Source organism: Rosa chinensis, chromosome 1 (assembly GCF_002994745.2).
Source record: "Rosa chinensis cultivar Old Blush chromosome 1, RchiOBHm-V2, whole genome shotgun sequence".
NCBI lineage: Eukaryota > Viridiplantae > Streptophyta > Magnoliopsida > Rosales > Rosaceae > Rosa > Rosa chinensis.
In genome coordinates this window covers 43,389,699-43,406,003 of record NC_037088.1, presented here as the reverse complement: position 1 = coordinate 43,406,003, position 16,305 = coordinate 43,389,699, and the positions used below count along the sequence as shown (strand labels likewise).

The window sequence follows — 16,305 nt, the reverse complement described above, 5'->3', positions numbered from 1 at the left end:
TAATGCGTGGAGAGCCAACATAAACATGAAGAACATCCAAAACTTCTTCGAGCAGTCAACCAAAGATGCTCTCTACGATCCATTACCACTGTCAGAGACACGATTAGGGTTTCAGGTATCACTTCTTTCTCACTAATCGATCCATTACCACCAAGAAACGCCTTTCCTCCATTTCAATCTCATGGATTCAATGACATCACCGCCTCTTTATCGTCACCATTCTCGTTTGGAGCCTCCGTCCCGAACTAAATCGGCATCGCGACTTGCAAATCTTCAACTTCGCTCCCTGGGTCTCATTCAATCACCTTCACCATCGTCTCGCAAATCTTTACCTTCGCTCCCTCTGCACGAGCTACTTCTATTCTTGCCTTCGCCTAATCCAAGAAGGTCAAAGACTCGTCTTGCCAATCTGTTTAAAATGCCCGATGAGCCCGCGGTGAAACTGGCAGGCCCATAACGGAGGGGTGCAAGAGCAGCAGAGGCTCCCATGGGCTCTTTGGGTTATGCCTCGCACAAGAACACCTGAAGGTCCAGGAGGAGATCAGAGGTTTAGATTCGAGAAGATAAGGATTTGGGTTTGGGGGAACAGATTGTCAAGCCCAGGAAAAGAAGGTCCAAGAAGGACAAGCTGAGTTTGGTCCCTTGTGTGCCCTCCCCAGCTTCATCTACAAGTTAGTACCGACCTCTTTCTTTCAATCTTTGTAATAGTCTTCCTCGATCGCTTTGGTTTTTATTTTTAATTTTTTTTGTATGATTTATGTTTGTGTTTGTGTTGATGGTGGATGATGATGATGGGGGTCGTCTTGAGAGAATTGGGTAGCTATTAAATGATTTGATCATGTGGAGAGATGTAGCACTATTTGGTTTGGTTTGGACTCTCTGTTCTTCTTGTCTTATTGCATTGCAAAAGGAGTGAACTTTAGGTGACTTCTCTCTTTCACTTTTACCTCTTTTCTTTAAACTGTTATATGCTTGCTGAAATCTTAGGTGTCGCTGTGTGTTTTTTTATTTTTAATTTTGGGTGTCATAATTTGTTTGACTTTTGAAATTGGGGCTGTTATATGAAATTCATTGTCAGTTGGTGTTGATTAGGGTTCTGAGCTTGATTGTGAAGAAACCAGACCTGTAGAGGCAGTTATGTGGTATATGGAAGTTGATGAATACCCATTTCAGGTTGTACGTATGCTTGAAGCTGATGAATACCATTTCATGAGGTATCAATCATCATCTTCCTTGGAAATAAGTTTTTGTTAGCTTTATTTTATTCTATCTATTTACATGAGACTATTATCTTATATGTGGAGTAGGTGCAATCACATTTTGGAATTTTTGTTTGATTATTAGTTGTAATAGAGAATCCGACCTTAGATAGGGTGGAGTGGTGAACTAGGATTTATTTTTCCAACTCTGATTAGTTGGGACTAGTATATACTTTGGTTGTACCATTGGTATTCTTATATGCTTCCATTTCATCTGGAAGGTACGGTTACAATTTCTTCCCTCTGTGCTCACAGTTGGTGTTGGATGTTGTGAAATTACTTCCTTTGTAGTTCACAACATAGGGATTGGCTCAGCATTATAATAATACCCCAAGTCTGTTTAAGAGTTTAGTCACATAAGAAGGATCTTAAGTATTTTTATCCACATGATGATGTTGCATCTTTACCTAAACCAAAGAAGATCATAGATTTAAAACACTAATGTTTATGTATGATGTCCAATTGTACATTGTATGCAAACTATGGGTTTGCACTAGTGTTTTGTATCGAGGTTGCTTGTTTGTGATGCTTACTAGATGGTTAACAAAATAGTTAGTGTTTGTTGAGAATGTTAAAACAGGTTCTAGCAATTGGAAGTGATTTGGTCTCTATCTTACTGTTCCATTGATCATCTAGAGTGTTTTCTCATAAGGCTAACCATGACCTTGTATATGTTTACAAGCATATTCTTGCATTGCAGTGTGGGTTTAAGTTGAATATTATAGGTAATTGATGATGGATTAACTGGAACATCCTTGATGCTACTAGTTTTTTAATTTTCAGCCGATAAAGGCATGTTTGAAGGTTTGCAACCATAAGAATTGCCTTGCAATTGGCTGTTTTGGTATTAATTTTCAGTTTGATTTTTTTTTCTTCCCAAAATAATCATTATGTTGTTGTTGCTTTTCTTCCAATTATATAGTTGTATAATGTAAAACTATCATGGAACATACTATTAGTCTTTGTTCCTCAATGAAATCATTCTGTACTTGTTAACAGGTCAAGAATCCCATAGCTCGCATTGAACACGAAGCCAGTACCTCCAAAATTGGTGAAGACCAGCTATTTTACTTTCAGCAAAGGGGAATAGATTATGAGAAAGCCATGGCTGCCATGATATCTAGTTTTTGCGTGGCAGTATTGTATGAGCTTCCTGATGAGTTTGGGTCTGAGGTGAATCAAATGATCAACTTGAAGATTGAAGGAACAGTGGGGTAGAAAATTGTTCGTTATATATAAGATGGCTAGAATATGCATAGGTGATGCGTAGGATAGCCCAAGGATTTCCCCTCTATACAATCCAATTTGGTGCATGATGTAGATTATAACAATCTCTTTTATATATTGATCTGTTAATTTGGTCATTTTTTATTCCAATTTCAGCATATATAATGCATTGAATCATTCTATTAGGACAACAATAACCACACACAAAATATTTAAAAAATGTTATATGTACACAATATACACAATGTCCTCAAAATAAAAATTGTCGTCTGAATAATAATCATACAATGGTTATAAACAAAAACGACTTCTTAATCGCAGTCACACAACAGGTGCTCAAATTGCCTGTTGTCTGAACAAAGTTCACACGATAGTTGATGTTGTCGAGAGCCTGTCGACATAGATGTCGAGTTCATCACACAATAGTTCTCTAAATGCGCCTTTATCAGACGTCACCGAGATAGACGATAGTCACCCCTCCATATCAAACGACAGTTTTTAACTGTCGTCTGATTCAATTTTTGTAGTAGTGACACTATTATTTTTAAAATGGATCAAAGTGGTCCTCACGAGAATCTAACCTTAAATTCTTAGGACAAAGAATGGATTCCAAAATGAATGGATCCCAAAACATCTCAAATCTAATCCTTGAAGAGAGACACTCAAACTACTATAAATTCGCGTAGGGTTTTAAACATAAATTGATGCCTTAACTAATTATGATCAAATGTTGATACAGAAGAACCGTATTTCATTAACTACAACAAAAGTTTGTTTGCAAGGAATAGGATATAATTTTTTGGATCTGTTGCCTTATAGGTGTTGCTCAAAACTTATCAAGCCTTTGATTAATCTAGGGTGATATTCTCATATGTCAGTGATTAACAAATGTATATATTTTCATGAAAAACAAATATGCATACAATTTGGACAATAAAATAGTTGATTAATTATTTAAACAAATATAGATGTATATATGCCTGAGGTGAACCGACCACCATAAAGTAGAGTCCTTTAATGGGGTGATCAGCCAAAGCCATTTGTTCCAGTGGCCCGATCATATTTGTGATTGCCATGCTTGAGTTCATGAGTGTGCTATGAATGTATCCAGCCACTACCTACGAAAGTAACAAAACCAACACCGTTGATATGATAGCCCAAACCCAAACCAAAAAGGTTTTTATTTTTATTTATTTCAGCTTCGGTATTCACCAATCTAGTGTTACTATTTTGACAGATTTTGTAGTGTTATTTTTTTAGGTATACTAATTAATTAAGTATTATTTTTTTGGAAGATAACCATAATTTGGTTCATGTCTTATTACAGGACATTTTGAATTGAACTTTATCTTCTTCTTCTTTTTTTGAATGAATATCATATCGATATATTAATAACTCAAGCTAGAAAGAGCCATTACATATCCTCAATCTACAGTCATGAGGTAAATAAAAAATTTGTGGTAATAGCACAGTGATACATAGATTAGGTCCAATTATGTAATGGTTTCATGCTCATATAGGGAGCCTATAGACTATTAACCACTACATAGTAAATAGGCATAGTAATCTTCTTCTTCTCTTTAATTAAAAGCTAAAGAGTTTTATAGGGGGTGGGTGGTTATAAAGATTTTTCGTTTTATTTTATTGATTATGATAATTTGTTTTTTAAGGGAATTAGAGATAAGAAGGTAGGCTGTTTTCGACTAAGAAATGAGGAGGGAGAGAACAAGGAAGGGAAACATGAAGAGAGACGAAGAGTGAGGGAGAAAAGGGAAGCTTTTGGGCGGTCGACAGAACGAAGAAAAAAAAGAGAAAAGACAGGAGGAGAGCCAGAGAGGTCAAGAAACATAGGGGAGTTGTACTGAGGAAGAGGCGTTGGAGCTGAGCTCGTTTCTTAATCTTCTTGCTGATTGATTGTGGAATTTCGAAATTTCTCTAGTATGATTACATTGTTTTTCAGTAACTCACGCATGTAGAAATATGTGATTATGTTGTAATATGATCTGTACATGTGTGGTCAGTTGAAGGATCATATCAGTGGGTTAATCATTATTCATGTGGGTGCATTAGATAAAGTTTCGTATCGTGTTCGTGTGAAGTTTGAGGTAATTGTGAATTCGTTTTAATGTTATTGTTCTCTGAACTATCTGGTTTTCAAAAGACTAGATACTAGATTGGTGAATACCAAAGCTGAAGTAAGAAAAAGTGTACACAAGGCCCGGCCAGCTGTTGGGCCTTGGGTTATGACTTTACCTTTGGGCCTTTTAGGATGCTATTTTTAGTTTTAGTTTTAATTTAATTTCTAATAATTCGTTCTTTTTTATTTTTCTTTTTTGGGTTGGGGGAGCTATGCACTTTTGTGCCCCTTAAAGTGTTTAGTTTTTGGCTTACTAGTTTTAGTAAGCATTGGATGTTCAATGAGTGGACATATCTCTATGTACCGCATTTTCTTATCTGTCTATAGATGATAGTGAAAAAATATGTAATGGTCATTCTTACTTGAGATGAATGAAATTGAGATGATCTTTATTAAAAAAAAAAAAAGAATTTTTCTATTAGAACCTCTAAATTTACTCACTTGACCTCTATGCTTTTTACACCTCTTATCAAATTTTCAAATACTAAATTTACTCACTAAACCTCACTAAACTTCCTCAAATAACCTCACTCATATAATTTGCAAACAAATTATTATCTTTAAAATAAAAAATTTAGTCATTTCAATAATTTAATCAATTTATAAATCTTAACTAAATATATATTTCTTAATCAAACTTGAGTTTCAAAAATTAATGTCTAATCAATAAGAAAATGCAATGACCTATTATGTTTTTTTTTTTATAATCTTTTTTCTATTTTAGCTGTGCAAAAAAAAATATATGAAGAAATCATTTGTTTTTATTCTACAAAAAAAATCATTCGTTTTTTAATGTTTATTTTTGTTTTTTGTATTTTTTGTACCACATGATTAATTATTTAAATATTTTTAGTTAGTTTTTTTTTTAATTTTATTTTTTATTTTTTGCAAATATAATGGATTGACTTAGATTTAGGTCATAACTCATAAGAGGATTTATTTTGTTTTCCCTTAATATATATATATTTTTTTGAAATAATGGTAATTCCATTGATAATAGCGCATGCCAAGAAGGCCATTACATACCCATCCGCTGACACATAACAATGGCCAGGCAAGACTTCGTGGAGGAGCCACAGTGATACATAGGATAGACCAACTATATTTGAACTTATCGCTCGCATAACAGCGAGCCTATAAGCTATGAAAAAACATAGCAAATAGACAAGCTAAACAAAACACTCGTTAGGTTCCCAATACAAGGGAACTAATTGTAATTAGACAAAAAGCTAAAAACATAGATTTGGGCCAAGAGCCAAAACCCTAGCCCAAAATAGTAATGGACTAGAGCAGAAACCAGCCCAATATTTTGTGACCCAATAAGGTAGTCTAGCAAGGAAATTGCACCAGGGCCATCAATTTGGTACGGACCAGTCCACCTTTTCCTCCCCTCCCCTGACGTGCATCACCGTCCGGCCAAGTTCCTGTTGACACACATCACCCGGCCTGCGTCGTCTCGACCGCCCTGCCACGCCATCATCCCGGCGATCCAAGCCTTCCCGAGCTACGCTGCCGTGACGTACACCAGCACAGAAAAACAATCTGGATCCAGGCCTCGAATTTCCACCACCATCGATTAATATCCATGGCAACGCCGATCCAAGAACCCAACAACACAGATCGCCACCGAACAGTAACGCATGAACCCCGCCGTCGCCAACCTCAGCCGAAACCTTATGACAAAACCCAAGAAAATCCTCCGACTGAGTCCTATGGGCATTAGATCTCCCGTCCGGCAGCAAACTCCATGACTGCGGCAAGGCCGGAGGCCCACCCCCATGTCCGGGCGCCGCCGGACGAGAATGAGAATTCGAACGACGTAGGCCTTAGGGTTTCTTGAGGTGAGAATTCAACATATATATCATATATTTTTATGTCACATGATCTTAATCATATTTTTAATTCTTATTAAATATATGTGAATGTTTTAATGAGTATGTAGTGAAACAATGGTGTTCACCTGGTCAGTTGCTGACCAAAGAATTTATGCTCAACAACCCTTAGATTTACATCCAAGGGTGGAAAACAAAACACCTCAACTTAATAATAATTCTCTCTGCCCTTGGATGTAAATCCAAGGGTGGTTGAGCATTATTTTCTTGGTCAGCAACTGACCAGGTGAACATTTTCGTGTAGTGAAATTAGAAAATGAAAATAGATAAGGAAAATAATAAGGAATACAATCTAATATTATTGAATTGGAAAATCTACATAAAATAAATATTGTTAAAGGAAAAACACATTATGTGCCTTCGTTAAAGTGATTGACGGAGAGAGAATCAAGTAATTAGCAATTACCATCAATCAGCATAGATTACAGACCAATCAGTAGTTAATGTCATCATTGTAATTGTTCTTTCCGTTGTAATTCTCTCCCTATATAAAGGGGCTATGAAATGAAATGAGTAGACCAATTCCAATTCCCATTTTACTTTTACACGTTATCAGCACTCTCAGAGCAAATAGCCAATAGAAAAAAAACCTAATTTTCTAGTTTTCTTTCTATCGAAAAGAAAAAACCCTAGAAGAAAAAAATATTTTCTTCTTTTTCTGCCGCCACCAACAACCAAAAAAAAAAGGGGCCTACGTCAACCCCACAGCAGTACACCACCGGCCTCCCTTGCTAGCATAGCAGGTTACCACCCGCCTGCGCCCCCCCCCCCCCCCTCGCACGCCTAGCCTACATCACCGGCCTCCATCTCGATCCGGCGACAGCAACATCCGCGTGCCAGCATCCTACCCGCCTCCACCCATCGCTGCTGCAGCAACCCAGTCGGCAAACCCGCCCCTGCCTACCCTACCCGCCTGCGTCGATCCCAGCATCGATCCCTACAGCACTAGACTTCGGCGACTAGACCTGCACCTGCTCCTCACACTCTGACCAGTAGGTTTTTTCGACCCAGACCCGACGATCTCCGGTCTATTTCCTACCCAAACTAGTCGAAGAACGACGAATGAGATTCCGGTGACTCAAAAGCAATAGCCACCGTACCCAGACCTCCGACGATCAGATTTGCTGAACAAGTCCCGGACCAACCTGCTTTGACGACCCAGATTGAGGCACTACACCCACCTGCAAACCGGACGGAGAAAGAAGAAGAGCAGAAGGAGGAAGACGCGAAAGAAAAAAAAAGAGAAACAAAAAAACAAAAAAGACCTGACCCGGTCCAAAGAAAAGAGCCGGCAAAAGAGCAGAAGGAGGAAGACGCGAAAGAAAAAAAAAAAAAGAAACAGGCCCTGCGGCCCTGAAAGAAAAGCAAACAAAGAAAAAAAGGATACAGGCCCTGCGGCCCAGAAAATAAAAAGAAAAAAAACAACAAGGCGCTGTGGCCCATTGCTAAAAAGAGAGAGGAAGCGGCCCAGTTTTTCTCAAGTCCAAAAACATCGCTACGCACGCCTGCATCAACAGGCGCGTGCGCTAGGATTGTTTTATTTTCTCGAAATCAAGTATGTTTTCTTTATTTATTTATTTTTTTAACCAAGCATGTGAATTTGATTTATCTTTTCTATTTTTAAGCATGCTTTAGATTTTATTATATGTGCTTTTATTACAAAATTTTCGAGCATGGTTAGTTAGATTATATTAATCATTTTAAGCATGCTTTGTCATTTATGCTTTATATAATTATCTTTAAGCCATGATTATATATTTGATTTTTGAGCATGCCATATATATCTATATATATTGTTATATATTATTTATGAAATTTTGAGCATGTTTTTTATTTTATTTACGTTTATATAAATTATGTCTACGCATGCTTTGTATTTTACTATTGTTTACATTTTATTTTATGCATGATATATTCTTGCTATTATTATATAATTTGCTATGATTATGTGTAGTATATAATTTGTTGTATATTTATGAAATTTGAGCATGTCATGTACTTTATTTCTTATATATGCTATGATTAAATGTGCTATGCTTATTTTTAGAATGCAATATACAAAAATTGTGTTTTGCCATGATAAGGAAAATTCATGCTCATTATACACACACTTACTGTGATAAAGTATTTTCACATGCATCGAAAAAAAAAAATGTGACCATTACGAATCTTGGTCTTGAAATCTAATTCATATTTTTGGAAAATATTTCATGTGGATGTCTTTATGACTACGTAATTTATATTTTCCCTCTTGTTTTATGTAGATGGCTGATCCAACTCGACCTGAGTTTGACATTTTGGACTCAAAAGGACTTGAGTACCATCGTTGGGTTTCCGATATGGAAATTGCCTTTGTGGCAAAAGACTACACTGCCACCATTACTGACCCCAAAGATGATGAACTATCTAATAAGGTGAAAGCAGATGCCTTAATGTTTCTGAGGCGACATGTTGATCCTAGCCTACGCTGAGAGTACTTTCAGTTGAAGACACCCAAAGAATTGTGGGATGCCCTTAAAGGACATTTTGGGAACATTCATGACACTTTACTCCCAGAACTAGCTATTCAGTGGAATGGAATCCGCTTGCTTGACTATAAAAATGTCAATGACTTCAACAAGGACATGTTGCGCTTAAAAGCAAGTCTCAATTTTTGTGGAAGGGAAATCACAGAAGATGATATGATCTACAAGACTCTTACCACCTTTCCTACTTCAGCTTTTATACTAGCAAACCAGTATTAGTTGGAGTATGACAACAAAAAAATCACAACCTTCAATAAGTTGATAAGCCTACTGCAAGTGGTTGAGAGACAAAATGAGATTCTCTTGAATAACAATGCCAGGCCCACTAGGACAAAGAAAATTCCCGAGGCCAATTATGGAAAAATGAAAGGTGAAAAGAACTCCAATGCAAAGGGGTTTAGACGTGCTGATCCCTACCCATGTGGCAACCATGCACCACGTGGACTTGTTTCCATGATCCCCATGTCCCTACCCACGTGGCAACCATGCACCACGTGGAAAGGGACATGGGGATCATGGAAACAAGATGCAAAAGGAAAGAGTTGACAATGAACCATGCCATAGGCACTACAACAAATTTGGGTTTATACAACGAATTGATATGCAAGGATTGATAAATTCTTTGCAATAGGTTGTATTATACAAAGAATACCATAGTTCCTTGCATTTAGTTTGCATAACATGTTAGGAAAACATAAATTCCTTATATTTGGTCTGCCAAATTGAAAAAAGTATAAAACTCCTTGTATATACTTTTCATTTCCTTGCATACGATTGAGCGGGGTCTTTGCCGCTCCGTTCATTTAATTTATTTCTCTCTCCATCTTTTATTGACTTAATCTTTTATTCTCTCTCCCTCTCTCCCTCTCTCTCTCTCTCTCTCTCTCTCTCTCTCTCTCTCTCTCTCTCAGAGACGCAGATCCAAGAACACACCACACACCCAAATCTGAATCTCGCCTCTTCCATCCGTTTTCGTCATCTCCTTCTCCTTTACAGGCTCAAATCCTGCTCCATTGCCTCTTAATCCCAAGCCCAGAACAGATGCTTCTCTCCTATATGTTGAATCGGTTCTTTTCTTCGATTTGGATTTGGGTTTTCTTGGGCTCTTCGATTTTGGTCTATGATAACACCCACCTTCTTTCTCTCTCCGGTTTCTGTTTCGATGTGGGTATTATTAATTTGTTCAATTTTTCCTGTAATAGTAGGTCTTGCTTCCTAATCTGGGTCTTTAGTGTCTTCTACTCACTCTTGGTACGACGTCTCTCTCTCTCAGCATTTTTGGGTTTTCTTCTGTAATCTTTTTCTTTATCATGTTAATTTGTGATTTAGTTAGTTTCTCCTTTTACAGTTTGGTAATATGCCATTCTACTATTGTTTCTTGAAGCCCAGTCTCGCACAGGTCATTATCGATAATTCCTCCCTTGTAATCTCACTCAACTTTTTCCTTTCCCATTAGCAAAGCAATACATAGTCTTGTTGGATGTTCAAGCAGGTTAGTAGAAAGACTTAGCCCCCTTTATTTTCTTTTTGATTTGTATTGCTAGTAGAAAGACTAGCTTTAACAACCTGATGTGGCCTGGTAGGCAGTACTTGGATGCATCTATACATCCACTTCTTTTCATGTTTGCATTAGTAGTTTCTTTATACACTCCGCAACACATATTTCAGCTTTACTGTGCTTGACGTATTACTCAAACTTGTGGAATCATCATAACTTCAGCTAGAGTTGAGATAAACTTTGAACTCTTAGTGTTTTTGATGGGAGCACATGTTATTAATTTAGCTATTATTCAATATTTGTTAGAGAAGTATTCTTGTAGGTTCGATCTTCAATCATCTTTATTTGCTTGCAGATGATGGATTTTGTTATTCCCGATAGGTCTTGCAAAGCTTTTCTGGACTTGCTGGAGACACAGTTGTTAGAGTGACTATCGTGACTTAAATCAATTAAGACGACGATGTCAATGACATTGATATGGGGTTGTCTCTTGTCTCTGAGTGCCTCATAGTTATCAATACTTCATAAAATTGTGATGAGGCGAAAGGCCAGTTATTGAGGTAAGAATATATTACTTTTATGGTATATTTATATCTGTGATAGTTTTGAGTAAAAGATTGTTGAAAGATTGCTGAAGAAATAGTTGAACAATGAGCATGTAGGTGCAGAGGAAGATGTGGATAACAGTAATGATGATGACATTCCAGTGGACTGCTTTGAAACTGATGACAAAGAAGAACAAGCACCAAGCTAGCATAACACATCATGGTATATTACCAAGTATGAAAGTGCTTGAATCTTGGGTAACCGTGCTGTGCAGATTAGCTATTTTCAAATTGTAAATTGTTTATATATATATATATATAATTTTTTTTTTGAGTGAAAATGTTGGTTACCCATTAAAAGTTTTAATGTTTTGATGAGCAGTATGAATACTCCTGTGATGACTGAGTTGGAAGAAGAGACTGACCCACTTGAGGTATGCCTCTCATAGAGCTATGCTGGATTGAATGCCTTGATTATTTGTCTAGAGTCTGATAATGTGCATCATAGCTTGTATAGGCATTATTACCTCATTCCCAAAATCTATTTGCTGCTAGAATGATCCTGTTTATTACCTCATTCCTAAAACCTATTTGCTGCTAGAATGATCCTGTTTTGAATGCCAGAGTTGTAATTATCAAGGTTAAAAACTACCATGGCATATGCAAAACTAGCTTGCATACTCTTTGGTTATTGTTTTGCTTTGGTACTTCTTTAATAGTTTGTGTCAGAAAAACAAATATATTGGATGCCTATGTGTTGCATAACGTGAGAGAAATTGTGTGCAGCGAGTATGTGTATTGTACTGCCAGCATCTCATTGTATTTGGTAAAATGTGTAATACATAAATCATGACTAATGTAATGCATATAACAACTTCAGTCTTAAGACTCTGGAAGTTAAGAGTATAAACGTCGCTACATGCAACAAATTTGGGCTAATACAATGAATTGATTTAACTTGTTGAATGCTTCTTTTCTATTTAGATTTGCTGATATTATTACTACATAGAAGTAGACAAAGCAGCTGCTTAGTTGCAAGAAAGGCCTGGGCAACATAATTATCTTATGTCATCATCTTTTGCATCTTTTGAAACATTATTGAGTTGTACTTTGCACTTGCTTGACCCCCTTTATTTTCTTTTTGATTTGGATTGCAAATAAGGCTAGTAGAAAGACTGGCTTTAATGTTGTGGCCTGGTAGGCAGTACTTGGATGCATCTATAAATCCATTTTCATGTTTGCATTAGTAGTATTTCTTTATATACTTTGCAACACATATTTCAGTTTTACCATGGTTGTGGTTGTAACAATTTCTAAAATTTGCATACACCTTGTCTCATTTTGCTATCTTGATTTTTCTTTTTTAAAGGTTAATGGGAGAGCCTTCTGTTCTGGTGTAGATGCTATTACCCTTTATCAACTAGTCATTCAAGGTAAACTTACGTTCCCCTTATCAGCTTTCAACATTTTGGTTAATCTGCAATAACTTATGACAACAAATTATTCAATAAGTCTTAATTTTTCAGAATGCCATTTCTGCTATCTAAGTGACAGGTCGGTTTTCTTTTCATCTGTTTTAATAATGTGCAGGGAATGTTGAGGAATGCAGAAAGTTTTCTGAGACATTGTATAAGTTTGTATATATTCAAGGAACGTACTTGAAGCCACATGTAAGTATCAGATAAGAGCTTCTTTTGAAATTTATCATATGGAACAGTTGGATATTATAATGTTCATGACATTGTTGTTCTTTGTATCTAACTTCTAGATTACTTCTACCAGTTTACTTAATACTAGTTTAGCAGTATCTATGTGGGATCATGTGATTTTCTTTCACATGCAAACAGTAGTATGTTTTGATCTGTAGCATACTTTGTTCTACACATGTTAATATTTCTTTAAAAATAATGAATTATTTAAGCGCAGGAAAGTACAATCAAGTTCCTAGACAAACTTAAATGTGCTTTTGATGATCACTTATTCAAAACTCCTGTAGGTAGCTATCCTGGATGGTATAACTATGGGACGTGGGGCTGGAATTTCACTCCCAGGAATGTTTCATATGGTGACTGATAAAACTGTACGTTACTGCTACTTACATAATGAACAAGTTTCACCGGTGGTTTTGTTTTGTTTGAAGTAGTTGATTCTTTTGGCATATCATAATGTTTACACCTTCAGTGAAGCATCTTCCAATCCTTGTAACAAATACAGTTCTGCATCTTTTTTCTCTGTCTTAAGTGAGATGCGGCTTTGTCATGTCTTATTGATGTGCCACATTTTGCAAGTTTTTTGCAATCCAGCTAGAGGCTCAAATGGGTTTCCATCCTGATGCAGGAGCTTCATATTATCTTTCTCGTCTACCTGGCTACTTAGATAACATAAACTTAGAAAATTGGAGATGTTCTGCCTTTACTAGTATTTCAAGTTCTACATTTCTAGATAAATGGGGTTCATTCACCGCCCATTCTTTGTTTCATTTGTGCAGGAGAATACTTAGCCTGAAATTTCTGCGAAGCAGATGAGTTGGGAGGACTTCCCCACACCAAAATACGTTCACCCCAGGCTTCAATTTGCTAATTTATGTTATGGTGTCTCTTTTTGTGCATATGTATCATGATTTTGCTAATCTTGTTATAGATTAGTGTAGCCTCAATTTTTGATGTACAAGCGAACTAATTGTTTTTAATTCAAGGAATAAAAGAAGAGTTTGGAATGACATTTGGGGTATATTTCCTTATTCATTTTTTTTTTTAAATTTGTAATACAAAAATGCAAGGAATGATATGTAAGGAATTGTCCTTATATATTGGTTAACCATAGTTAACCTCAGTTACTGAATTCCTTGCATTTGAGATTAATAATTCCTTGCATTTGCAAACTCAAATGTAAGGAATTTTCAAGTTGTTGTATTTGCTCTTTTGCAAGGGCCTCTTTGCAAGGACTCAAATGCAAGGAAAATTCCTTGCATTTGGGTTAATGCAACGAATTTTCACCTTTTTACAAGGAAAAAATTCCTTGCAAAAAGCCTTTTTTCTTGTAGTGAGGTGTGGATTCATTGGGCATTGGTACAAGAACTACCAAGCAAACAACAGAGTAGCAGCCAATTACAAAAGGTATAGAGAGTCTAAAGAACAAGAGGCTCACTATATGGAAGAAGGAGGTCATGACCTAAACGTCAACCTTACAATTACAGACTTCAATGGCAAAGAGGAACTTGCTAAGTCAATAGATGCTCTCAATCTTGACTGATCTACTTTATTCATTTTATTTTCCAAAGATAGTTGTGAAGGCATAATGCCTCATTTTTAATTAGACTATTATTTGGTCTTAAAGAACGGTTTGAAGAATTAGATTTCTGAACAAAGACCTTGATTTGCTTATCATTTGTTTATTAATAAATTTCAAATTTTATTCTGAAGCACTGAATTTATTCAAATTTATTTTCTATACACATATTTACATGGTTCAAAAGAGCACTATAAAGATGTAAAGCAATACATCTAGAAAAAAGAAAAAAATATTAGAATGAAAAGAATACCATTCTACGCAAATAGAAATACTCTAAAGAATATGAGTTATATTTTCTAAATACCTCCCACTTATTTGTAGGAATGAATGGAGGAGAACTTGAGTGCTTAGATGATAGTGGAACTACCCACACAATATTAAGAAATAGGCAATTATTCATTGAACTAATAGCCTATAATTCCTCTGTGACTACGATGATTGGATTATCACAACTAATAAAAGGACGAGGAACTGCCAAATTTTTGCTGCCTAATGGCACAACATTTAAAGTCACAGATGCTCTATATGCACCAAGTGCTAATCAAACCTTGTTAAAGTTTCAAAGCTATTTGTGCCAACGGTTATCATGTAAAAACATACCGTGAGAATGGAACTGAATACCTTGATATTACATCTAATGACTGTGGAAGGAAATGCATCTTAGAGAAACTTATGAGTCAATCTAGTGGACTGTACCTCACTACGATTCGGATCATTGAATCCTATACTGTCACCAACAATGAAATCGCCTATAGCACCGAGGTCGTGACATGATGATCCGTATTTTTAAAGAACTCACACGGACATCCCTTCTTTCAAATGAAAAATTGGAGAAAAATCTGCCACACTGCAAGGTGTCGGTTCTAGTATTGCTCAAATGCAGTCATTGCTTTCTGAAGTACCAGAAGCGCTACCTCCCTCCCATTATGCCTCATTGACTATTTCAAAGGCACATTACTCGTTTTGCAAAGCCTGCTCTTTAGCAAAAACAGGATCGAGACATTCCTATGCTAAAGATACAAAACAAAACATTCTATTCTTACAAAGGATACAAAGAAATGTTTGTGGACCTATCCATCCAGAATGCGGACCATTCAAGTACTTTATGGTTCTGGTGGATGCTTCGACAATCTGGTCACATGTCGTTTTATTGTCCACAAGAAATGCTGCAATACTCCTAGCACATATTATACGTTTAAGGGCTCATCACCCTGATCACCCTATTAAGTCTATAAGGCTTGATAATGCTGGAGAGTTTACATCAAGAGCATTTGATGATTATTGCATATCTATTTGGATCGATGTAGAGCATCTTGTACCCCATGTGCATACACAAAATGGTCTCACAGAAGCCACCATCAAAAGGCTACAGATGGTGGCTAGGGCATTGGTTATGCGCACCAACCTGCCTATATCTGAATGAGGTTATGCAATATTGCACATAGCTTTACTCATTCGTTTCAGACCCACCGCTAGCCAACCATTTTCTGCTTGGTAACTGGATATGAGCCTAACATTTCACACTTACGCATATTTGGTTGCGCAATATATGTGCCTATTGCGCCCCCACAGCACACTACAATGGGTCCTCAGAGACGATTAAGTATTTATGTTGGATACGAATCCCCAACAATTATCTGCTATTTGGAACCCTTGACAGGCGATCTCTCTACCGCTAGATTTGTGGATTGTCACTTTGATGAGACAGTCTTCCTATCGTTAGGGGGAGATAGGAAAAAGGATTTTCCAAGGGAACGACAGGAATTGTCGTGGTTTGTCCCCACTCCGTCTCATTTTGATCCCCGCACTTTAAAATGCGACAGTGAAGTGAAAAGAATAATCGATGTTCAGAACGTAGCAGATTCGATGCCTGATGCGTTTACTGATATCGTAAAAGTGACTAGATCACATATACCAGCTGCAAATGTGCC

The 16,305-nt window shown here is 36.7% G+C and overlaps 1 long non-coding RNA gene across 2 annotated transcripts; it reads left to right on the top strand.

The window, feature by feature from the left end:
* Positions 1-864: 864 nt before the first annotated feature.
* Positions 865-2,628, top strand: LOC112182898. Of its 2 annotated transcripts, XR_002929610.2 has the most exons (3): positions 865-923; positions 1,174-1,214; positions 2,259-2,628. It is a non-coding gene; the product is annotated as an uncharacterized LOC112182898 (long non-coding RNA). The 2 variants fall into 2 exon arrangements; XR_005804513.1 differs by having other exon boundaries at positions 871-1,214.
* Positions 2,629-16,305: the final 13,677 nt, after the last annotated feature.